Source organism: Dermacentor albipictus, chromosome 2 (genome assembly GCF_038994185.2).
Source record: "Dermacentor albipictus isolate Rhodes 1998 colony chromosome 2, USDA_Dalb.pri_finalv2, whole genome shotgun sequence".
Taxonomy (NCBI): Eukaryota; Metazoa; Arthropoda; class Arachnida; order Ixodida; family Ixodidae; genus Dermacentor; species Dermacentor albipictus.
The window spans coordinates 149655288-149680301 of NC_091822.1; the positions used below are offsets into that span (position 1 = coordinate 149655288).

The 25014-nt window shown below is 46.7% G+C and overlaps 2 long non-coding RNA genes across 2 annotated transcripts; one reads left to right on the forward strand and one right to left on the reverse strand.

Annotated features, from left to right (window-relative positions):
• Positions 1-951: 951 nt before the first annotated feature.
• Positions 952-3706, reverse strand: LOC135899906 (uncharacterized). Its single transcript, XR_010563745.2, has 3 exons — positions 3554-3706; positions 1704-1778; positions 952-1635 (listed from the first exon to the last, which is right to left on the reverse strand). It is a non-coding gene; the product is annotated as an uncharacterized lncRNA (long non-coding RNA).
• A 788-nt stretch (positions 3707-4494) lies between these two features.
• LOC135899815 (uncharacterized) lies at positions 4495-9588 on the forward strand. The gene is made up of 3 exons (XR_010563735.2): positions 4495-4854; positions 5616-5729; positions 8069-9588. It is a non-coding gene; the product is annotated as an uncharacterized lncRNA (long non-coding RNA).
• Positions 9589-25014: the final 15426 nt, after the last annotated feature.

A 25014-nucleotide genomic window follows, 5' to 3' on the forward strand; every position in this document is an offset into this window, starting at 1 on the left:
TCTCGCTTGTAGTGTTGTGATGTGTGCGTGCAGCCGTGTGTTTGGGCTTTATAAGTTGATTCTTTATTCTATGTTGCGGGACGGTGTGGGTTCGGTCCATGTTGTCCGTACAGGTGGCAGTTATGCAACCGAGGGATGATCCTGTTCAAGTTTCCGGCGGTATGCGGTTTTCAGCGGTCACGCGCCTGTTGCAGGAGTGTCACTCGACGAGGTTACCTTGAAGCTGTGGTCAGATTCCTCGTTGGCGTTCCGTAATTCTGTTCGCACGGACGCGGTATGCTACAAAATCCGCCTACGCGATCTATCGTCGCGACGATAGATCGCGTTTTTTTATTATTATAAGTACTGATCCAGCTGTAAGGCGCATGTAACCGACAAACGGAAGTCTCAGGAGAGCACCTGAGATTATAATAAAGCAGGCGGCGCAGGAACTCCAGGGCACCCAAGAGAGAAGTGGGGGGATCAAAGCTCGAAGCAGAACGGTACGTAGGTTGGGGCCGCCGAGTCAGGTGTGTGCCAGGGAGTGTTCGCCCGGACAGCTCCCCTGGCACGCGCAGCAGTGCCTCGCAAGGTCGAGATACTTTAAAGGCACCTGCGCCCATGATCTTTCTTTTGCCTCGGTGCAGTGAACACGATTAACGAGAATAATATGGAGGGCATCCGGTGCAGTCGCGAATGCGTCATGGCATGTAGCTCGCGTCGCCTGGCGTGTGTAGTAGTATCAGAGTTGGTTCTATGAACTTTATGCATAATACGCTTTGTTACGGTACCTTAACGGAATGGGTCTAGAGGACGGTGTTGGTACATTTTTTCGTACCGCCCTAATCCTATACCCCCCACTACAAACACACACACACATATCCCCCCTTTTTTTATGTATACATACAATTCCTTGCCATGACGGATCATAGCCTCCTTTACTTTTGAGAAATAGAGGAGGCTATGGACGGATTGACCAGTTCAAGTTGTCAACTTGTCAGTAACTGTCATAGGAATCACTGTAATAAACACAATTCCACAATCGGATTGCTTACTTTCATTTTTTGTTGTGACACTGAGGACTACATAGAACTTTATTTTGCATATGTGAGAGAAGTATGTGGATATCATGAGCTTTAGCCAATGTGCGATACACAGACAAAGCAGCTGCTACAACATGAACTGCATTGAGGGCCACACAACACATACGTAAGTAAAGGTGCAAAATATAGGGGGAAGCTTCAAAATATGCTCTGTAGCACTGCAAAGTATAACATATATTGTATGTGTACAATAAATGTTCAAAAAAACAATGCATCATTGTCCCATTTGCCTTCAAGTTTATTATGAGCATATGTACAACAGGAATCTACTGACACACCCGCAGTCAAGGTGGCTGTTCGAGGTGTGCTGGCTGCCTCGGTGTAAGTAAAAAAAATTGGGTGAATGTCGACACCAGTGCCACTGCTTCTTGCCTCTGACCTGTATGTGCCTCCGCGACATCTTTGTGCACAAGTGTGCTAGCGTGGCGAGGCATAGGAGTCATCCGAGAGAAAGAGTATTGTCACATTGCCTGTCGCTTTCCCTCAAATGTTTCCTTGGTGACTAGGGTGACACACCCGCAGTCAAGGTGGCTGTTCGGGGTGTGCTGGCTGCCTAAACGAAAGAAGAATAAAGAAATTAGATGAATGTCGAAACCAGTGCTATTGCTTCTTGCCTCTTACCTGCATTTGCCTCCACGGCCTCTTGGCTTGCGGAGTCTGTATGAGGGAGCTGCTGTGGCTAGGCGTAGGCGTTGTCTAAGCAAAAAGAAAAGACCATTCGAATGGGGAATTATGGAAATAAATGCAGTTATGTCTCCTTCTTGCACTCCTCTTGCCTAAAAGTTTTCAAACATAGTGTCCAGTACACACCAGCACTTTGACTGCTTTTTGCTTTTTACCTGCAGGTGTTGCTGCGAGATCCTTAGTATGGCTGCGTGCAGCATTGTAACACTTAGTGGAGGCATTTGAAGTGGTAGCCAAAAATATAAAGAACCATCCTTGTCTGCATGAATGCTTTCAATTTCTAAATGCAGTGGCAACTATCACTATTAGTGCAAGGCCCCCCACATCTATGCGGCAAGTGCCATAGCTCGAAACTGAATTTTTCCTTTAGTGTTTCACAAGGCATCTGATATGTCCACATTAGATGTAATGTGTTTGTTTTTATTTATCCCAGTGTGGAGAGAGCATCATTAAATTGTTTTTTATTTTTGCGTGTCTTGTTTTTTGGTCTATTTCTGAATTTATCAAGCAGCAGCCTCATGATGCTAAAGTGACTTATGTAATGGCAATCAGCTTTTGTTTTGCAGAAAAACAACGCATTTCCTGACCCATAGTTTGACATCCCCTCTCTCGCATAATTTTGCAGAGTATTCTACCTATATTGACTTGCTTGACCTCCACTGAACAGTCTTGCATTTTCAAATACGACTCTTTCCTTAAAATTATTCGACACTTCTCATAATTTCTGTACCTTGGGCTTCTGATACTCTGCATTCGCCATTTTTGCTTGTTTCTGACTAGAAATGTCTTCTTTAATTTAGAGCTTAAATTTTACCTTTGGAACACACGGGAGGGCTTGCCATTGCATATCTGCATAAAATTTGGGAAACATGTTTCATTAAACATTTGCAAAATCCAATTGAAGATTGATGAATGCAGCTTGCAGTGTGATATGACTGAATGAGCCATAAAAGTAACTCATCTCACTTGGTAAATTAAAGCACATATTAGTGTGATGTACAAGATACGTTACACTAACGTGGTGGGTTCTCTTGCTTATACAGCAAAATAATCGGTGCGCGATAAAAAATTACTTTTGCATACCCCTTGTACACACTGATTTAAGGATAATGAGCTGGAGCTGTCCACATGATCTACTTATTTTACCTGCGAGTATGATCAACAAAAATGTGTCCCAGCTGCTTAGTGGTATTTGAGATTATGTCAGTATTGCATATGTGCCTGTTGTCTATAATAATTTAATTTTGAAAATGCTCGCAGGGATCTGATGTGCATACCTGCAGTTTATGGATACATGTAAAAGACTCAGCGTCAAGTGCAAGTGAACGGTCCCACGTGGGACCGTTCACTTGCACTTGACGCTGAGTCTTTTACATGTATCCATAAACTGCAGGTATGCACATCAGATCCCTGCGAGCATTTTCAAAATTAAATTATTATAGACAACAGGCACATATGCAATACTGACATAATCTCAAATACCACTAAGCAGCTGGGACACAGGCCCGGAGTCGATCATGCAAATAGATTCGCTGCACAAATTTGTGACCAGAAAAGATATTCCACATGAAATGGCATGCAAGGAAGTGTTGAAAATATTGCACAGTTAACAAAATGCCTACGCTATTAATATGTGGGTTGATGCACTCGTTATGCAAAACGGAGGTGAGGCGTGCAGACAAGACACAAGAGTAGAGTATTTAGTAAACAACACGAGCGCCGCCCACTTCTCTACTCTTGTGTCCTGTCTGCACGCTTCACATTTGTTTTGCATAATGAATCCTTACCAACTAGCTCAGCTTTCTGTCGTTCTAAGTTTCGATGCAAGAGCTCGATTTCGTCCGCATTAGGCACTCGCCTCTTGATTACTTCGTGGCACAGAAATACTCGGCATCAGGCTGTTTTTCTGCTGTGGCCTTTGTAGAAGCATGACTGTTCAAAGTGCGACAAAAAAACAGATTCTTTGAGTTGCTTGTGGCTTCGCCAGTACAATTCCGGTGCGCTGGTCCGCCTGCAGCAATTTCCTACTGAAGGGAAACCTGCAAATAAAAAAACCGCTCCGCATGTAGAAAAGTGACGCTTCTCAAACGATTTTGATGCACCACAAGAGCTGCCTACTCGCGTGATATTCTCAACAAGGAGATACATTCGTTTACTTACATGTGAAGGTATATGCCAGAGCACTTCGGGGCTTCGGTGGCACATAAGGCACGAGTGTGCCATCCGATGTCGACGCGCGATCGCAGATCGCATGTCAAACCTAAACGAAACTACTACGCATCCAAAAAACAGATTCGAAACCGAAATTCGCGTCATCCTTTATTGCATGAATGCGTACATCGTGATTCACATAAGTCACGGACTTAGCGATCACTTTCTATAAACTTAATATTAACCCACCACCTTCATAAAGCCATCAAATATGCGTTTTAAATAACAAAGCATAAGGTGACCTGTACTTGTTTTCAGCTCTTTTAATAGTAATTGCGCTGGCCACATTGACCAGTAGCAACAGGGCGGCGCCCTAGAGGTTCCCACTTTTCCGGCCCAGCTTTTCCTCTAGAGTTGTTCTACTAACTCTATGTGGGTATTATTGTAGGAATCACGGAGGCCACAGCAGCCGCACTATTATACAGACGGCGCTGGCGGCGCCGGTATTTTCGTATTCAACGCGACAGGTAGAATACGAAGCTACGGCGTGTTGTTATTGCTCCGTATTCAACGGTTGTCGTGCGAGCTGCGTCGATGTGTTTGTTTGACCGTGTGTTATTAGGTTTGCTGTAATGAAATGAGACGTAGTTCGCGAGCACGAAAGTGCCAGAAGATGGCTTGAGTCTCGCTGTAAGCACGCCGTATGCGTGGCGCGCCAGCTAAATGTGGACCAACGATTTTCATGCCATGGAGTGCGTTCCCTTTGTCTCCGCTTGTGTTCGTGGAAAGTTTGGTGGACGGCGCAGAGAAGTAATGCGTATTATTAGCGCGCCTCAGCTCGTCCACTACCCAGTGGCTTGTTTGCTGCAAGTAACATCGCAGACGCATCACTGGAAACTTGGAGAGTGCCTTTCGACCTCGTCGTACTGTTGAAACGGTAAGCAATCGTGCTCGCCAACTACACGTGCGTTCATCCGTGTTGTGTGTGCTTCCCGTGTGTGTATAGAGTGCCTTGCGAACGTAGTAAGTGGAACACCCACGACAACAGTGAACCCTGTGCTGATACTTGCTACGCGCTGGTTGTAAGAATTGTGTACGCAACTCTATTGCCACAGTGCGGAATTGATAATCCTGATAAGCGTTTGCTTCCCCTGAGAAAAGTTTCGGAAATCGTGTTCGCCTTGTGCAGTTGTGCGTGAGCTCCCGCCTGTCTGCTAAAGTTGCATAGTAACGACCCGTCTACCTCTTCATCGATTCTTTCTTCAATGACGTTTCCTCACTTATAAATGCTTCGACGTTGTGCACAATCTCTGCTTACGAGGTTTTTGGCTAACGAACAGTTCTAAGAAAAAAATGTAAGCCAATCACAGCTTGCTACTAGTACAGCTTTATTTCCAAGGCAAGATGTGTTGACATAACTGACTTAACTAAGCATGACAGGGGAACGTTGCCTATACTAAGTAATGGAAAAAAAAACATTAAGTTTAGATTGTAATCTGCTGCTGCGGTGCGTCCAAAACTTTATTTGATGTAGAGGTCCGCATTGTCATGACATTCGATGATTTCGAGCATTTGCTCTCTTTCCACATTAGTGCAGACATTGTTTTCGTGACTCTTTTAGGTGCTGATTGCATGTTTTCACGATATCACAGCTTTATTGTGCCACTGCTTTAAGCTAACATAGAATTGATTTTGTAGTGGCGAGGCCGTGACCCACAACATTAACTACAAGAACGAGGAGCCCCAAGAAATGCCGACCCTGTGGATATATGGCTGCAGCAGCATGGCGTGTGATCTGGATCGTCATGACAGGTGTGTATGAAATGTACGTGTTCCAAAAAGGGGGCTTGGTGTCATTCATGGTGAAGTTTGTCGACACATTACTTAATGCAGCATACTAAAGAGACTAAATATTTATGCAACCTTATTGAACTTGCTACCTATTAGTATGCATAGCCATTATGCCCACATGATTGTGTTCTGTATAAAACTATACCCAACCATTCCTGATGTTTAGTATTTCTTTTGCGTAAGTTGCTTACCTGCAAGTTACATATATTTTTTGCTTTGTACATAGTGTATTTATGACTTTTTATTGGGGTTTTATTCTTTGAAAACTATTTACTATGCTGTACCCCTATTTGCATATTTTTTTTTCTGTTTGTGCTAGAATCTCATGCAGTTTTCTGTGCATGTAGGAATTCGAAGGGTAGTGTACTAAATATGTCACAGGTCTAAGCACGTAGTGTGCACATCTTTGTTTATCATTGATATCTTTACAGTTACTTCTCTGTTCCCATAGTAACAGCCACTGCAAAATACACATTTGGTGAGCTTTAATTTCTTGAAAATTAATATGAAGGTCAGTATTTACTAAGCTGCATTTACTTCTGTAGTACATAGGCACAGACTGATATGGATACCTTGTTGACCTACACAGGATGCCTTTTTTGTTTGTTGCATTAAATATGGGGACTCACCCACATCTCTTACTATATATGTGGTATGCCTCATCGATTTCACTTGTCAGTTTTTACGGTGGATGAAAACAGATGAACGATTGTAATCCAACATGAAGCCCCGTTGTGGAAATGTACGGCCAAGTTGGATGACCATACTGGATCTCTTATACACATGAGAAGATACCGGCCAGTTTGCCGTATGTACGCTTGACCACATGTGAAAGGGATACAGTGCACTCACTGCCTGTGACACACGACAAATTTGGTGGTATCTTTCACCGAGCAAGCCTCCCTTGCCTGCTTGCCTTTCTCAATTCTCTTGCACACTGCTGTGCATATGGCACCCTGACAAGAAAGGCTTGCTTAGATACCACTAAATTTGTCTTGTCTGTCAGGGGTAGTGTAGTCTATTCTTGTGATCGTGTGTATATTTGGTCAAATGTACATGCAACAGATTGGCCGGTGCCTCAACACGTACCTAAGACAGCACCATAATTCACTCCTCGGATCAGTATGTTCGTCCCACTTGACCATGCACCGATGGGACTGGGGCTGCGCACCTGATTTAGACTGTTCATCTGTTTTGTTCAGCTGCGGCAACCAATTGGCCAACAACATCGCTGAGGAATGCCACATAAAAAGACTGGGTCACAGTCTGTTTACTGAATTGTCCGCAACCTTCGTAGTAACAAATTTGTTTGTTGCAACTAGTTTTAGGCACGTTATTTCTTGTTAAATTTTCTGCTTGACCTATAGAGCAGTTATGCAATCAGTTTTCAAAGTTACTTGATTAGTATAATTTTTGTTTTCTGTTTTTCACATGCCAGGTTGCAAGAAGGACCGTTTTTAATTAAAACTGAATTAACATTTCAATTGCAATTGGGCAGTCTTATCATTGCGTTTAGGATACATATCAGTGTACATACCCGTACTAGATTAGAAACTAATTGTTTCAATAACTCAAAAAGCACGAATATACTGTGTCCATTGTATCTGACAGTGACACCGCGACTGTGTTCCAAATACCACAAATTGGCAGTTATCCATCATAGTTTGCGAAAACAACTTAAAACATTATTGTTCCCCATACAATGCATACTTAGATGCCCAAGCTCCATGTGAGAAATTTATTATTCGCATATTAAGCATAGTACATACCAACTATGGCTAATAGCGGATGGAATATTAATTTTGTCTACCGCTCAGCAATAGAAGCCAGTAGGTCATTCCCTTTTCAAAAAAAATTTTTTCTATGCATAGTGTGACATCTGTATAGGACTCTTAGCTCATGGGTGTTCCTGCTTGCTTATGTTATAAATGGGAATGTGTTGTCATTGCAAGATGAGATTAATGTGTGACTAGGCTGTTGTCGTTCGGAGATGCTTTTTGTCATCAGCAATGATATTCTACTGCCAGGCACATTGGCCCAGTGCTGATGTCACCGAATCTTGGGAAAGTAAAAATATTCTCAAAAATGATTCTCAAAAGAACTGCCACTGTTTGGCAGAGTGGTGGGGAGGTGGGGCGTTCTGCCACCTTTCTGTTATAATTTTTTTCTGAAATACTGAAATGAAACTTAGCATAATGCTACAACTATATAGATATTTGTGGCATGTTTGTGCCTGCTAATACATTATGACTGAATGTTCATTACACCTTTTGAAAATTAATTTCAATTTTATTTTCCAGGCTCCACCGTCGCCGTTACTAGACGGACCAAATGAGGCCAAAAACTAGCCTTTCCTCGCTCCATTCCTGGGAAGTGAAATAGCAGGTGGTCATGTAAGAATGAACTTGCAACCATGTGGGCAGTAGCCAAAGCTCCCTACAGTTCATGCTGGTGGTGGAATGATAAGACAAACCGCAATATTTATTTGTTTACTTATTCACTTAATATTTATTTATTCATATCTCATGAATACTGCAGTTTTTTTAGCAAGGAGTCAGGTAAAATAAAGAAATATTGTTGCATCAAAGTAAACGTTATTTGAAAAAGCATAATTCACGTAGCACGAATTCATGGAAACTGTAAATTTTGAAGAAACAGAGCAGTAAGGTTAACAAATCTTATATAACAAAAAATGAGATCACATTTCTGTTGGACCTAATACCATAATTTAATCTGTCAAATTAGAGATACCATATGCTGCTCTAATATACAATCACTAATTTATGAGTAGATGCGCGAAACTCTCAAACGTTGCAACAATTTCATGCTAGCTGTAAATTCATATATACAGTTTGTTGACTTTAGACATAGCAGATGGAATCTGCAGAACTATGATATCTCTTTCTGGCACAGAGACGGGCATTAGTAAGCTTCGTGGTGTTATTTTTCTTAAACCTGCCAAATAGTCCTTCCTGCAACAGGTAGAATTCTCGAATGCCGCAAACTTAATTCAAATTAGTGCTGTGGTTGTCTCAAAAGTATTTCTGTATTTTGGATGTATTTGAGTAGGAAAATTTACAGAATTAACGAACTTGTGCTAGCTCTTTTTTTTTACAGTTGCAAACTAAGTCCTTTTCCTTCAAGTTTTGCTATTTTCAGCAAATTTTAATAAAAATTGATGGTGTTAATGTAAAAACTATAATTTAAACATTTTTAAATGTATCAAACCTCATCAAATTTGGTTGCATAGTTGCCGAGAAAAACGATTTTACTGTTCATGTGCATTACATAGGAGCTCCTGAGCTAGATCTCTTTTTTAGTCATTGCGTGTGTCGGTCTGGGTTGTATTTCTCACCCTAATTAGAATATTGGCTCTGATCTCAAAATTGTTTCCCTACAACGAAATACAAGCTTTTAAACTTTTTACGATATATGCTGTACTGCTCTATGATAACCCCTGTTTGCCACATTTTTGCAGGGCCTACCAGTGCTAATTTTACACATAAACATAGACTAAAATGCTGTGTGGTTTCGGTATATGGTGTACTTATCTGTGAAAGCCATTATTTGCCACATTTTTGCAGCGACTGCCAGTGTTATTTTTGCTCAGACTAAAATGCTGTGTCGTTTCGTCAGGCTGACACAACATTGCAGTGCACATTCATATCAGTCTATTTTCAGGCTTTAGTAACCAAACATTTAATGTGCACTGCTGGAACAGGCACTCCTTTTTCAGTTTTAATGGTATGGTTTCTTGTCCTAGTCAAGCCTGTTATTGCGAGGTGTCAACTGTAATCAAGTCTGCCACTGATTCTTTTAACTCATGTTTCGTGTGTTTGCACCACCAGCTTGACCTGAGAAGCATGTTGGCAGCTACAGTTTGTGTGTTGCAAGTTCTAGTCTGAAGTGTGTATGTCACATATATGAAGCATGTATCTAGTCTGAAGTGCAATAAACATTTCAAACTGAATACTTTGTGGTTGTAGCACCAATTATTTTGCCACTGCATTTACTGTAGTCCTTATTGCCTACAGTAGAACTTTGGTAAATTGCAAGTACTTTACACACATCGGCCTAGCTTTTATAGGCATTTGCTTGTAGGGACTCGAAAGCAACTCGATAGAAATATTCTATAGAAATTTGCCTTTAGCATCTCTAAAGAAACTCGATAGAAATATTCTATAGAAATTTGTCTTTAGCACATCTAAAGGAACTCGATAGAAATATTCTATAGAAATTTGCCTTTAGCATCTCTAAAGAAACTCGATAGAAATATTCTATAGAAATTTGTCTTTAGCACATCTAAAGGAACTCGATAGAAATATTCTATAGAAATTTGTCTTTAGCATCTCTAAAGCAACTCGATAGAAATATTCTATAGAAATTTGTCTTTAGCATCTCTAAAGCAACTCGAAAGAAATGTTCTATAGAAATTTGTCTTTAGCATCTCTAAAGGAACTCGATAGAAATATTCTATAGAAATTTGTCTTTAGCATCTCTAAAGCAACTCGATAGAAATGTTCTATAGAAATGTGTCTTTAGAGTTCCTATAAGAATGCGGTGGCCAAATAACTTTTGAAACTCTATAGGAAAATTCTATAGGCAATCAAAATAAACACAATAGAGTTCTATAGAGAAAGTTCAAAAGACTTTCTAAAAAAACACATTAAAAATTTTTGTAAGGGTCAACCACTTCGTTTGGCGCATCGGCCATCCAAAGGAGTATGTGAGCGTGGGCACTGCCACGGTGTTGAAACTCTATACGCTTGAAATACTCCAGAACGTGGTTAGGCTTGAAAGGGCTTATACGCTTGTTGCACAGTATTTGCATGATTACTCTAACCATGTGTTCAAAGTACACCGCACAGACCACCGGGTCTTCGTTAACCAATACGGCTGCGTGGTAACTGTTCATCTCCTCTTCACCTACGTCAAAGTCAGAGGGTGAAACCTTCAGTCTCTTCAAGAGTTCGAGAAGTCGAGGCCAGTGCATTTCAGACGCCGAGAGCGTAAGGAACGCCGTCGGTTTCCCCAACTGTCGTATCATGGCAAACAGCTCGGCCTTGCGGGTATGCCAATATTGTATAGTATTGGGTACACCCCTCATGAAACCCATGTCTCGCTCAATCAGGTTCTCCATCTTTTCGGGATTCTCCACATCACCCCTCGTCAACTTCTGTACTCCCTGGGTGTTCTTGAAGACGGCATTCAAGGTGTCGCAGACGCGATGACGTATCACCTTCATGGCCATATAGAGTACGTGCATCGGCAAGGCTCCCCGTCTGTCACTGCGCCTAATCTCGGACGTCGCCATGGACGTAATGGTGGGCTTTGCTTCTGGCTTAATGTATCTAGCGTGGCCGAGGTATATCTGTGGAAACGACAGTTCCTCTGCGTGCGTGTCGTAGAGAATGCTCATTGGCCTCTGACCTTCGCCGGGAGCCATTGTCACAGTACGGTTGAGAGCTTCGTCTTCATCATACATCACAGTATGCTGATCCATTGTTAAAGCGGCTGCGTCAGACATTGGGTCATCTCCACCGTCATCGCATTCCTCAAGTTCCACCTCATTGTTTTGAACTACATCGATCAAATTGTTCACCTTTTCGAGATCAATCTTAATGTCATAGTGCTGGTATAGAGGGGAATTTTGCAGCACCTCTACCCACGGCAGCAACTGTTCGCGCGTTACCTCGTCTGCCAGATACACTCCCCTATCGATGCGGCGTCTCTTTATGTTCACTAGTATCTGCTGCTGGTCGTCCACATCTCTAGGCAACAGTTTCAACATCTGGTCAGTGTCCACTGGTACGTTCACGATTGGCCCCTTGATGCCATACTGTCCGTTCTTCCAGTTCATTAACCTGCGGATTTGCACAAATGGTATGCGCGGCGATAACAGTCTCTCGGCAACCGGATTCAAACGCGGCAATCCCTCCGGCATCGGCGGGTAAGTGTAACCGTTGGAAACACTGTAGAGGGGAATCTTTTGCCCTCTTAGGCTACCCTTACACGTGTTGCACAGCACAGCACTGGCTACAGTCTCTCTGTCCCACTCCGGATAAGCTAGGTTTAAAGTCGGAAACATCACTTCAGACACTGGTGTAAGCTTGTCCTTATGCCATAGTCGATCACACACCGAACACGCATAACCAAACGGATTGTTAACGAAACGTCTGGTAAACTCACGCGTTGCAGACTCGAATTCGCCCACTCTTCTGGCATGTTCCGCACGACGTTCTTCTGCAACTGCCTCGCTGAATTGTACACGGCTACCCGCCTCTTCGGCACGTCGTTTCCTGCGCTTCTCGTTTTGCCTTTCTCGGATTGGCCGTTCTTTCTCAAGTCGTTGCCGTCGCTCTTCAGAAGTTTCACGGACACGTCTCATTCGTTTGGTAGCATTCCAGCGCTCCGAACTAGTAGAAGTACTGTCACACTCAATGGCCAAACTAGTGGAAGCACTCTCTTCTCCAGTGATAGAACGTTGTCGCCGAGCCGCATACTGAGCACGTTGCTTGGCCCGACGTTCTTCCCGCTCTTCATAAGTCTCTGTAGCACGCCGCAACCTTCGCTTGTCATTGCGACGAGCAGCTGTGTCTCCAGGAGGCATCTCACCTCGTGAGTGTCTAGCAGACGCAAGCGCAGCTGCTTATATACCGCCGCGACGCCGCGACGACGCGACGACGCGGCGTCACTAGAGCTGGGTTGAGCTCTAGTTGAGCTCTAGGCTGTGGCTTAGGTAAGGTTAAGCCCAGGATGCGAAGCATACTAGCCTTTATTTTAGTTGTTCAACCACTGTTTAGCCTGGTGAACTGCTGTTGCTTGGCTGTATTTGGTTCGGCTAGACGAAGAAACTACTCATGCATTACTGCTTCGCCTTCAAGAGTGGAACGCGACAGCGTTCCCGTCGACCCGCCAAGGGGTGTAAGACAATGGGCTACAGGGCAGCGACTACGCGCCCCGCATTGGACGCGGTGAGCGTCGAGCAAAGCAGCGTTCGGCGCGGCAACGAAATGTGCGCCTGAGCAAGAGACGCACGCCTTAGAAACAGCTCGTTTCTAAGGCAACACCGCATTCACTAGAGGCGCTTTTGTACCGCTTTGAAGCATCGTACTCGTGGCTCAGTGGTAGCGTCTCCGTCCCACACTCCGGAGACCCTGGTTCGATTCCCACCCAGCCCGTCTTGCAAGAGTTGAGCCAAAGCCACTTCTCCTCTGTCGTGACGTCACGGTGTCACGTGATTTCATGGTCACCGCCGCGCCTGAGGAGCTGGGTTGAGCCCTCGTAATATGCTTCGCATAAAACCATCACCACAACGAATGCATACCTTTAGTGAAAACGCACAATTCTGTTATTAAAACGACGCACTGTCTGCCTTTGTTTCCAGTGCCTGGCACGTCATTTCGGCCGGTTTCGCGCCAAGTGGGACAATTCTGCAGGCAGAGCAATAGTCCCTATAAAGATAGTGTATCATAGCAAAGTGGGCCGACCCCCGAGGCTTTGTTCTATAGCTGAGTGGGCCTATCCTGTAGGCAGTGCAATCCGCTTTGGCGCGGTGGGGCCTCTGCGTAGTGCCGTCGTGCCGGACGTGAATGTAATCGTGATGCTGCAAAATGCTGTGGAGAAGATGAACTGTTGTATAGCGCTTGCGTACCTGCTCCGCAAAAGCTTCGCTTAACACATATGCCAACTAAAGCCCCTCCATCGACGCGCCACCGCCGCTTTCTTGGTCGGCGGTGGCCTGGTCGGCGGAAACGTGTATGGAGGGGCTTTAATGCCAACATGTGTGCTTGATCTGCAGAATTTTCGATGCAATGACTGATGTTGAGGGCAGCAGAAAGCTGAGTGAGGCGGAAAGGAAAGGCACGCTGGAACGTGCAAACGCGCGCGCGCACAGCACATGCCTTGGTGAAGCTCACACCGTACGTGCACTGGAGCGGGTAACAGCGAGGTTTCAAGCACAATCACAAAAGCATGCAAATAGAAATGCGAATAGAAATGTTTCTGTAACGTCTCGAAAGCGAGGAAGAGAGACTCTCGAACGAGATGTTGCCGGCTTCAAGACCCTCGTTATCTAACGAATGTGAAGGAAAGGAACCGAGGGGCCCGATCTTAGTTTTAATTAATCATATACTAAGAAGCCAACTAACGAAGACACCAAAGCGAACATAGGAGAAATTATTTGCACTTGCTAATGGAAATAATGAAATTATTAATATAATGGAAATGAAAACGGATGAAAAGAAAAGAAACTGGCCCCAGGTGGGGAACGAATCACGTCTTCGCATTACGCGTGCGATGCTCTTACAAATTGCGCTACCGCGGCGCCGTTTTTCCCATCTACATTCTGGGGTATTTATGTTCATCTACTAGAACTAACCCTGGGAGAGTTATCCAGTGCTACCACTCACAAACCTTGGTGGCGGATGTGGAACATCCTTTCTGCCACAGGTGTCACAAGTACGTGATCTTTTTGAGTTACCGTTCTTCTCATTCATTACATTACGAAGGTCTCGAATCCGGCAACATCGATGCCTTCAGGTAGCATGTGTGGGTTTATTGACCAATTTCCTTCACCCAAAAAAGATTATGTACTCGTGACGCCTGCGGAAGAAAGGATGTTCCGCATCCGCCGTCGAGGTTTGTGAGTGGTGGCGCTGGTTAACACTGCCACGGTTAGTTCAAGTAGGTAAAGATAAATACCGCAGATAGTTGTACATAGGAGAAGGGCGCATCGGTTTCCCGATTGGTTAGAGCATCGCACCCTGCAAGGGTTGGGGTCGGGCGTGCAAAAAGGGGCAGCTGGCCCGTACCGTAGTCCGACTCATCCACGCTATGGATGCTGTTGAAGGGAGGAACGCGTTCTCATCGAGAACTGGGAGTACGGGATTTATTTACAATGTCTACACGAAGGTTGTAGAACGTTACAATTCATCAGTCTAGCATGACTTGAAAACGAAGCACCCCTAAGAGCCGAAGGCGGCTGCTTAATATATCCTCTTGTCCTCTCTGCAGTCTAACCTTCGTCGAAACGGGGCGTTCAATGTCGCCTTTTGGGAGTGAGGGTTCACACACTCACTCGCGCACTTTTGTTTCACTTAACACACCTAACGGAGGGGAGCCTCGTAGATAGGGGTTGCCACGTTTGACTCAAGCTATAATGTCTTGGTCCCTGAGTTGACTCCGCAGTTAGACGAAGCGTCTGTCGAATACTCGTGATTATTACTGGAGTCCGTAATTACCGGAACGCCGGAGAACACCCTTTCCAGGAGTTTTCTTGCCCCAATTAGTCCGTGAAGGTGGCAGCGAACCAGCTAACAATACTCGGTCCGCCAAACGTGTCTGGCCTTACTGGCACCGTAGATTTGTCAGTGGCGGGCACATTGTTGGCTTCACGAAGCGATTCGTTACAGCGGGGCCAGAGAGGCCAGAAGGTCACTATGCCCGCTGGCCGACAGTAAGAACGCGTAATGCGAAGACATGTGATCGTTACCCACCTGCGGCCACTTGTTTTTTCATCCATTTTCATTTCCATTAATTTATCATTGCTGTAATTCAATTATCAAGTACAAGCAAAAAGCCAACAAAAAGCCTACAAAAAAAAAACACACCAAGGACAACGTAGGGGGACTACGTTGTCCTTGGTGTGTATTTTTTTTTTTGGCTTCTTGTGATATGATCAATAGAAATCGGGCACCTCGGTTCCTTTTCTTATATATATATATATATATATATATATATATATATATATATATCTTTCTTTTACCAAAACAGGAGAGGAGAGGGCTTCGCAGGAAGATGAGGTTTGAAGTGATTAAGAATGGTAGAACAAGGAATGCAGCTGAAGTCAACGTTTTTGCAAAGAAACTTATTCTGAGAAGTTCCCTTGTTGATACGTTGACTTCAGCGACATTCTTTGTTCTATTACTGCCCATCCATTTGTATGGTTTATGACTCCTCCCCCCCACCCCTCCCCGCTAAGGCGACTTAGCCACCCTTGTTATCGAAGCTCTTTCTTTCTCTCTCTCTCCCCCCTCTCTCATAGCTGTTGAGCGCTACATGCGTGCCTTTACGGGAGCTTGTTAAATAGCGGACATCCGCCACGAGGCTTACTCTTACGCTCCGATTCGACCGGATGGTCAGCGGAGCAGCCCCGGCGCCAAAGAAGCCCCGTTGGCCTGGCCATTCTTCCCGAGGACGAACTAAACCACCGCCGCTGCCTTCGTCTTTACGACCTCGGTTGCGTCGCGGCTCAACACCGGGGTCGATGTTGGCTACAAACGAGGGCGTCGTTTTTTACGCCGCCCTTCCTTTGACTCGTTGCGCTTTTGCGCCGTTAATTCGGTGCAGCGCGGCGAGCGTACAAGGCAGGAGCAATACTTAAGAAACCTGAGCACACCGCCAGCCCTGTGCCGCAACGCCCTGTGGCCACGGCGTTGCGTTGCTGGTCCCGAGGTCGCGGGCTCGATACCGGCAGCGCCGGCTGCATGCAGATGAGGGCGGAATTCGAAACCGCTAGTGTACCGTGCACTGAGTGCACGTTAAATATACGAAGGTGCTCGATATTAATAGCGAGTGCCCCGCTATGGCGTGCCTCATCATAAGACCGTGCTTACGGCACGTAACACCCGAAAAATATTAAGTAAATACAAACCCATTAAGCGCTTGGAGCTGGCACCCCAAAAGCGCTCTGGTCCTGTATGCAGAAGGAGCATGTAAACACGCGCTAACAAAATGGACACCAAGCGTGCACTCAGGGTCGTGGACATCCAGGCCCGAAAGAAGCGTTGCACGGAACAAGAGCGTCGTCGCTGCGCCCCGAAACGTGGTGCAGACCGCGAATGTTTGTGTACAATGTATGCATACAATTATAATAATTAACTGAAGTACGTACCACCTTGTAATTCAATTAAAGTTTAACGCTGCTGCCACGATGCGGTGTGCCGTGTGAGGCGACGATAATGCTCAACCTTCTCAGAGATTATGAACAACGGCGCTCAGCAACACCTCGAGCAAACACGTATCCATGTGTGTTCTGTGGACTACGCGGACGAGCAGCAGTGGTGCACGCAAGGTAACGTTTAACATCAACTCACCTCTCTCGTATTGGACTAAACGCTGAAGAAGTTACACAGTCGCCGCCAACATCACCGCTAAAGTTATCGTCAATGAAAGGAAACATCATACAAAGCTTCGCTTATATCGATTCCCAAAGTGTGCGGGATCCGCATTATTTGCCAACCTGTCTGAGGCACCTCATGCCTGTTTAGAACCTTTATTACAGTTGTGTTACTCCAAGTGTTAGCCCTCTTGTTGAATTCAGTATCCAGTTCAATTTCTTTTATGACATACTGAATCGGGGCAGCTTCCATGCGCGACGGCTTCGCATTTGCCCGAACGCGGACGACAAAAGCAGAAAAATGAGTCACGTTTAACAATGAGTGGTGCATACGGTCTTGCCTTGCTGTCTTAAGATGTTTACGTTTGCTTTTCCCTAGCTTAAGCAAATGCGAATGAAAATGTGCCACTTTATTTCAGGAACGGTGTTGCTTGTGCGCGCTACGTCCCCGTCAGTTTCTTTTCCTCGCTGAAGTCAGTTGTCCCCGAGCGCAGAAAAACCCATTTCGGACCAAAATTTTCCCATACCAGTCGAGAATAGAGTGGCACGTATGACGCGTTTATGTGCGGACATGTTATGCACAAATACGTAGTCGGCAGCCTTTCATATGAAATGTAGGCAATTCCGACTGCGTTGTGCTAAGTGTACTACTTTCCGCTGAAGAGGAAACCACACACTGCACTTTCAGATGTCATCGGCTGCGTTCGGGGACTAAAAACATGAGCCTCGCTACGCTTGAGAATGTCCCACCACTGGCAAGCGCTCACAAAGTGGTGCGCAGCGATGAGCTGGCCCTCTTGACACCGAGAGCCTGTCTTACGCGCTCATCGGCCTGAGCCTTGTTACGAACTTCCAACCGGTGCCACCAGTGTTACGACACCCAACCGGTGCCACCAGTGTTACGAACTTGTACCGCTGCACCACGATTACGGCTTTGTGGTCCCGTAGCGCTCGTCACCCGTTTCGTGACAGAGCGTTGGTAGCGAAGACTCCGAGCCTGGCGTCGATGAGAATAACAAAAGGGACTTTATACATTATATACAGGTTATCATACAGGACATGAACGGGTCGGCACTGGGGCCGAGTGCTCACAACAAACGCGACTGTTCTCGCACGACGACGTCCGGCGAAAACGCGTGACACATCTCACCCCAGTCGGGAGCGACACTCTCTCCCGGTGGGTTGGCGGATCCTGTTTTCGAGCGGCGTGTCGCTGCTTTTATAATCCCCGAGGACCATTGTCACTCAAACGGCCCAATACAAAGACAGCACACGACGGTCGTTCGAGGGGTCCAACCAGCGACCGCGCTGGCCACCCGGTTCAAAGTTCGCGCGCGCGGTGACCTCCAGGCAAAGGGAGGTGCGGCGCCGGGCTGTCTGGCACACGCCGACACGTCCAAACTTGCGGCTCGCCGAGGCTTCTCCGCTTCTCCCGCAGGACCCGCTGCCTGACGGCTCAACATCTTGACTTGTGAAGGGAGAATTAGGGCGCTCGCAGGATAGATTCTGCATCTTGCAGATTCGGAATCCGGGCTTGTGGTAATGGCACAACAGCATCCCCGCCCTCAGATAAGGCGCCGGGAAGACGAGCTGCCTCCACGTGGCTCGGATGCCAGGCGCGCACGTTCGTCAGGCTCGTCCAAGTTCACGTCCAGTGTCGGGACGCCAGGTAACTTCACGTGCCCAGGTCCGACTCGCCAGGACAGGAGCTCTGCTCACCACGTCGTCGCCAAGGCACCTTGACCAGCTCCGCTCGGGTCGTTCCTAAGACCTTGCTTCTCGCCACTGGTCCCGCTTGGTCGTTCTGCAGCTTGCAAAACCGACCGGCAAAAGGCAACACCCAACACGAACAAGTGCCCTCTGTCTCCCGTCAAACACCAGACAAGGCCATAATTCAAATCAACCTAACTAAATTGCTATCCCTCTTTTTGCTCCCGCTGCAACAAGAGGGAGGTGTACGATCTAGCACACAAGGCTCAAACAATCAGTTTTCAAATCAACAACACAACAAAATAGAAACAATTAAGAATCAGCAATAATAATTACAAATGGAATGGTCCCCTTGAAATCGCTTTGGACCGAAAACATACTTCTGAGGAAGCAAATGAGGTCATTCATTTTTCCCGGTGATATTTTCGCGGAATCCGAAGCTGCTTATATTTGCGACCCTGCTTATCCGTGTAGCGGCGGTACAATAAGCCAGATTCCTTGCCAAATGAAACCCTCTTTTTTTTCACTCCCCGTTTGACGCTCTTCCTCAGATCGGCTAATGAACAGCCTTCCTGTTGCTCGCGAATCAGACTTTCTCTTTCAACTGCAGCCTGCTCCTGCCGGCTGGCGGAAACCGGAGCGAGTGTGGAGCCCGCGTCGCCTAATTGCGGCGTCGCGTCTATATCGTGGCTAGCACTGTACGCGTCACTCCCACTCACTTCCAGGACCCGCTCGTCTAGGCCAGCCTCCGAGCTCTGCCTCTCCCGTGACTGCTCGCCACTCAAGTTACCGTGATCGGTCCGTGTGCCGCACCGCCTTTCGCTCACCGACGCTAAGTCAAGTTCCCTCGACAGCAGGCGCGCTTTGGATCGCGTGGGGGCCATGTACGCCACGTCGGCAAAGAATGATTTGCCCTGATCCCTCAGCAGCTGCTCCGAGCTATTTGAGAAGAGGTAGGAAAATTGCTCCGGGAGGGCGGCTGACACAGCGGCTTCTGTGTTAAGTTTCCCAAACTCTCCTTCAATGGTAACCGTTGCGATCGGTAAACAGACACTCTCCTTCTCGGCCACTTGCCGTATCCTAACGCACTCTCCAGTAAAATCACTCGAGGAGACGAAAGACGGGTGAACAACGTCCATAGTTGCTGCAGAGTCCCGAAGTGCACGGCACTTCTTGCCGTTTACCTTAATTTCCTGCACATAGGGCTCCAATAGACGTATGTTCTTGTGAGTTTCCTGTATCGTTGCGAAAGCAATTCTCTCTGGGCAGCTTGCAGCGATGTGCCCTTGCTTTTTGCAATTGTAGCAGGTTAACGGTTTCCGTTTTTCAAAAGAACGCGTCATTTCGTTTCGCTGTTTCGGACCATCGTCATCATTCTGAGATGCATTCTGTCCATCCCTTACAGTTTCTTTGGTAAGGGATTCGTCGTCCCGAAACTCGCGACGCGTGATTTGCTTCCGTTCGTCGGACTTCCCGGAAAACCAATCTCTCCTATCAGCTTTTTCTACGCGCACTGCCTTGCTGTGCAAGCTGCGGCGGGTGTAATACTCTTCCGCTAACTCTGCTGCCTTGTTTAGCTTAACCTCCTTTAGCCTATCTTGCAGCCAGAGCCGGACATCCTCATCAATGCAACGGTAGAACTGCTCCAACGCGATGCATTCGACAATTTTGTCGATGTCGTCGTAAACCTCTTCGCCCTTCAGCCATTCCACCAAGTCGGCTTTTAGACGAAACGCGAAGTCAACATTCGACTCCTTTCCCTTTTTTGCATACCGGAACCTCTGCCGGAAAGCTTCGGGCGACAATTTGTACTTCCGCAGTAGCGCTTCCTTCACATCACTGTAGCTCTCAAACGCCTCTTTCGATAAGCAAGTTATTACGTCTGATGCCTCCCCAGGAAGCAAGGCTAACAGATTCTGTGCCCAAAGGGATCGCTCAATCCTATTCCGTTCACACACGTGCTCAAATTTCACGAGGTATTTGGCCATATCCTCTCCGACGACAAAGGGTGGAAGCTGATCTCGTATTCTTGGAACATTAGAAGTAAGACTAGGCGCCGGCGAGTTATTTCGGATCTCCAACTCTTTCATTTTAAGCTCGTGCTCACGTCGCTCCCTCTCTCTCCTTTCCTCCTTTTTCTCCTCGCGAAGTTCCTTTTCTCTCCTTTCCTCCCTTTCCCGACGTTCATTGATATCCGCCCAGGCCTCTGCGGCTTCCTCAGTCGTTACGTCCCCAGTCCTCATGACCTCAAGGATCGCATTCTTTCTTTTGGTTGAGCCCAACTCAATGCCCAACTCCTCACAAATTTCGAGAAGTTCCTTCACCTTGTACTTCTCCATCGTTCACACTGTCCTCCTGCTGTTTGCCCTTTTTGAATATACGTGCCGTACGCTACTATAACACTACTAGTAAGACATATGCAAGTATTTCACACACTGCCCTGTTTACCCCCTCAGCATCCCCTGGTTTTCAAAACACTCTTACTAGGCTTGAAACACACAAGGTTATCACAATGCAACACCAAATCCTTCCCTAAGCTACTATAACCTGTGTCAGAGAAAGTCTGGTGTTTGAGGTAAACTTCAGGCACTCACCGCGCCGAGGTAGCTGATGCCGGTCAATCCCGTAGCTGCCATCCAGTGTTACGAACTTCCAACCGGTGCCACCAGTGTTACGACACCCAACCGGTGCCACCAGTGTTACGAACTTGTACCGCTGCACCACGATTACGGCTTTGTGGTCCCGTAGCGCTCGTCACCCGTTTCGTGACAGAGCGTTGGTAGCGAAGACTCCGAGCCTGGCGTCGATGAGAATAACAAAAGGGACTTTATACATTATATACAGGTTATCATACAGGACATGAACGGGTCGGCACTGGGGCCGAGTGCTCACAACAAACGCGACTGTTCTCGCACGACGACGTCCGGCGAAAACGCGTGACACATCTCACCCCAGTCTGGAGCGACACTCTCTCCCGGTGGGTTGGCGGATCCTGTTTTCGAGCGGCGTGTCGCTGCTTTTATAATCCCCGAGGACCATTGTCACTCAAACGGCCCAATACAAAGTCAGCACACGACGGTCGTTCGAGGGGTCCAACCAGCGACCGCGCTGGCCACCCGGTTCAAAGTTCGCGCGCGCGGTGACCTCCAGGCAAAGGGAGGTGCGGCGCCGGGCTGTCTGGCACACGCCGACACGTCCAAACTTGCGGCTCGCCGAGGCTTCTCCGCTTCTCCCGCAGGACCCGCTGCCTGACGGCTCAGCATCTTGACTTGTGAAGGGAGAATTATGGCGCTCGCAGGATAGATTCTGCATCTTGCAGATTCGGAATCCGGGCTTGTGGTAATGGCACAACAGCCTGAAACTCGCGGCTACAATTTACCGCCGCATCAGGCTACAGTTCTGTCGTTTTATAACCTGTATAGACAGTCATGTCTAGGCGCTACTAATAAGGCCTGTGCGGTGGGGGCATTGCATAAGAAGTAGGATTTACGTGTACTATGCCCGGTGGACATCATGGCGACACATGTTCACTGTGCGTAAAGCGCTCTCAGACACTCGGCGAGATTCGATGAAGGGATTTTCGCAATACGGCGGGGGTCACGACGTGGTGGCAGTCTACTATAAGGACGACCATGCTAACGACGGTCGAAGTTAGCTGTAACGACGGCATCCTACACTTACAGTTATACTTCCAGTTGCGCAGGAAGCACTGATGCCCAGTTTGCGAGGTTTTCCATCCACGAAGGCCCTTTGGCGTTAGCTTCCCTCATTCTTCACTAATAAATGTCCGCCGTCGCAATCGCCTGGCATCTGGCCTTGCAAGTTGTTTAGCCGAATATATTTTTTTTTGTGTGTGTGAGTAGAGTGATAACTACGTGTAAACCCAAGGTTCTGGTATAGTTTTCTCTCTTACGTAAGTGAGTCCAAATGCAGCATTCCGTAAGTACAAGCGTCAGCCTAACTGCGGTTGTCTCCTGTGGCTGTTTCACTGGGGCAATAAAACGTCTACGCCAAGCTTCGCCGGCGGGCGCCTTGGCCAGTATGAATATATGAAACGGCATTCGTGGCGACAGTAATTCAATATGCGTCATCTGTTGGAACTCATGTGCCTAAGGGCACCCTGATAATTTTTGATGTCGAGTATACGTTCACCAACGATGCACAGTTTTCACGGAGACAGGGGAATGCGGCTTCGCGTCGGGGGGTGTCGTACTTTTAACGCCTTCGCGGGAGCCTCGTTAACGGAGTCTACGCCCACGCGCGTGGCTTTAAGCTTGTCCTCCTCGCCCTTGCGTTTAACCTTTCGTTAGCTATCTCTCTCTCTCCCTCTCTCTCTCTCTCTCTCTCTCTCTCTGGCCTCGGCCCGGCAATGTTTTCGGAGACGGTTCACGGTTTACGAGTGTGAGATAGAGACCAGGCCCCATGGGCGCCCGCTTATATACAAGCGTGCTCGGCGGGAAGCAGCACTAGTATACAAGGGTAGTCACGTTCACTATTGGGATAAACACCTCGTGAGCATTCGAGCGCTCATGACTGGTTAAGTCTGCCCGGCACGAGTATTTCCCAACAGATGTCCGCTTAGCAAATCACACAGTCAACTTTACAAGCCACGTTTTCTTATCCTGTAACGTAAACCAGGGGCGTTATAACATAAAACTATTCCAAACTTTTCTATTCCAATTCTGCTATCAGCCCTCCCCGATTGGTCAAAAACTTTTTTCGACCACCCCCACTTCACCTGTCTGTCACGCGACTTCACGAAAACCGCGATAGCTCCCCATCTGATATGATGTGTACACACTTATTATGCATGATTTGACAGAATAAAAGAAAGACAGTTATTTCTGATTCGACGCTTTCTCGCCATTAGTCCTCGGCTATTGGTAAAAAGTTTTCGGGCTGCACCCACTTCACCTGCCTGGCACGTGACGTCACAAAACCGCACAAACTCACCGCGTCAAAGTGACGTGTACGCGATAAGGATACATTAATATGCCGAACAAAACTGGGTTTTCTTCGGAATAGCCGTAGGCTGCCCCGTTCCGAAAGGAATAAAAGATGGCTGCCGCCTATCGCTGAGAATCTGGCTACTCAGAAAGTGGTTTGGGCACGTAAAACCCCATAATTTAATTTAATTTTTAATTTTGTATGTTACTAATCCTTCCAAGAAGCTTTCATTAAGTCGCCGTCGCACCGAGGACAATAGTCAGAGGCGGGTTTCTTGACCGTTGATTCAACTGCTGTGCACGGAGCTGGTGAGATGAACCATAAAAAGCCTGGACTAACGCAGACAGTGGTGCAAAGTGTTTTCTTGAATGGCGCTGACCAAAAAAAGAAAAGCAATCACACGTCCTATCTTATACTCTAGACGCTTTAGATTTCCCTGGCAAAAACGTACCTCCGTGTGACGTCTAACCGATGTCGGTCTTAGAATTAGACAAATGGCCTTAATTCCTACATAGCGGAGACATTCAGGGCTTACTGGGCGGTATAAATAAGGCGCCTTTCAAGCGTAATGAATGGATAAATTTTACTTTTTTCTGGCTCAATTAAAAGCAAATACGGCGAAATGCATGGTGGTGAGCGACCTGACTGTGATTGTAGCCACCACGCGGTAAACCGCAGCGCCAGGTCACCCCTACACAGTAAAATAATTTACACCCTTAAAAGTGAGAAAGGGTGTAAATGTGTCTATAACTCACACCCTTAGGGTCTGAGTTATACATATCACACCCTAAGGTTATGGGTTATAGACACGTTTACGCCCTTTCTCACTTTTAAGGTTGTAAATTATTTTACAATGTAGTGACGTGTATGAACAGAGTAGCCGCCTCCACCAGTGAAAGCACGTCGCGCTTTTGACGCCTCCGCATTCCAGCCAGCTAGCCTGGAAGTGCTGTGGACCTATTCGATTATCCCGGCCTGACAGTCCCGGACTGCTCGAGGCGGTGCTTTCAGCCAATCAGCGTTGTGTGTGCAGGGTCTCGGGCAGTCCTGCACAGTCGGGGACGACAAATAGAAAGGCTCCAGTGAGGTACGAAACCGCCGAGGCACCGATTTGGAGGCCAAGACATTGAAAATGGCTTTGTGGGACGCAGCTGGCAGGGCACAATTAATATTCCCGGATAAAATAATTTTCAAGGGGATGATAGTGATCTAAAGGAAGGAAATGACACTTAAATCTGCAACCCCTCAGGAAGTACGGCGAAGCACTAATCTTTCGATTGCCGCCTTCCTCCTCACTGTCTTGCTTGCTGAATATTTTGTGCTTTTTTGCCCATCTATGATTGGTGCACTGCTGGCGCGTGATGTTCAGAACGGCTACCGTTGGTGTTTAATATTATTGCGGAAGGTCCCAAACTAGTGCGCATGCGCCAGTTATACTATCGGAGTTTTGCTGTAACGAAAGACGAAGTA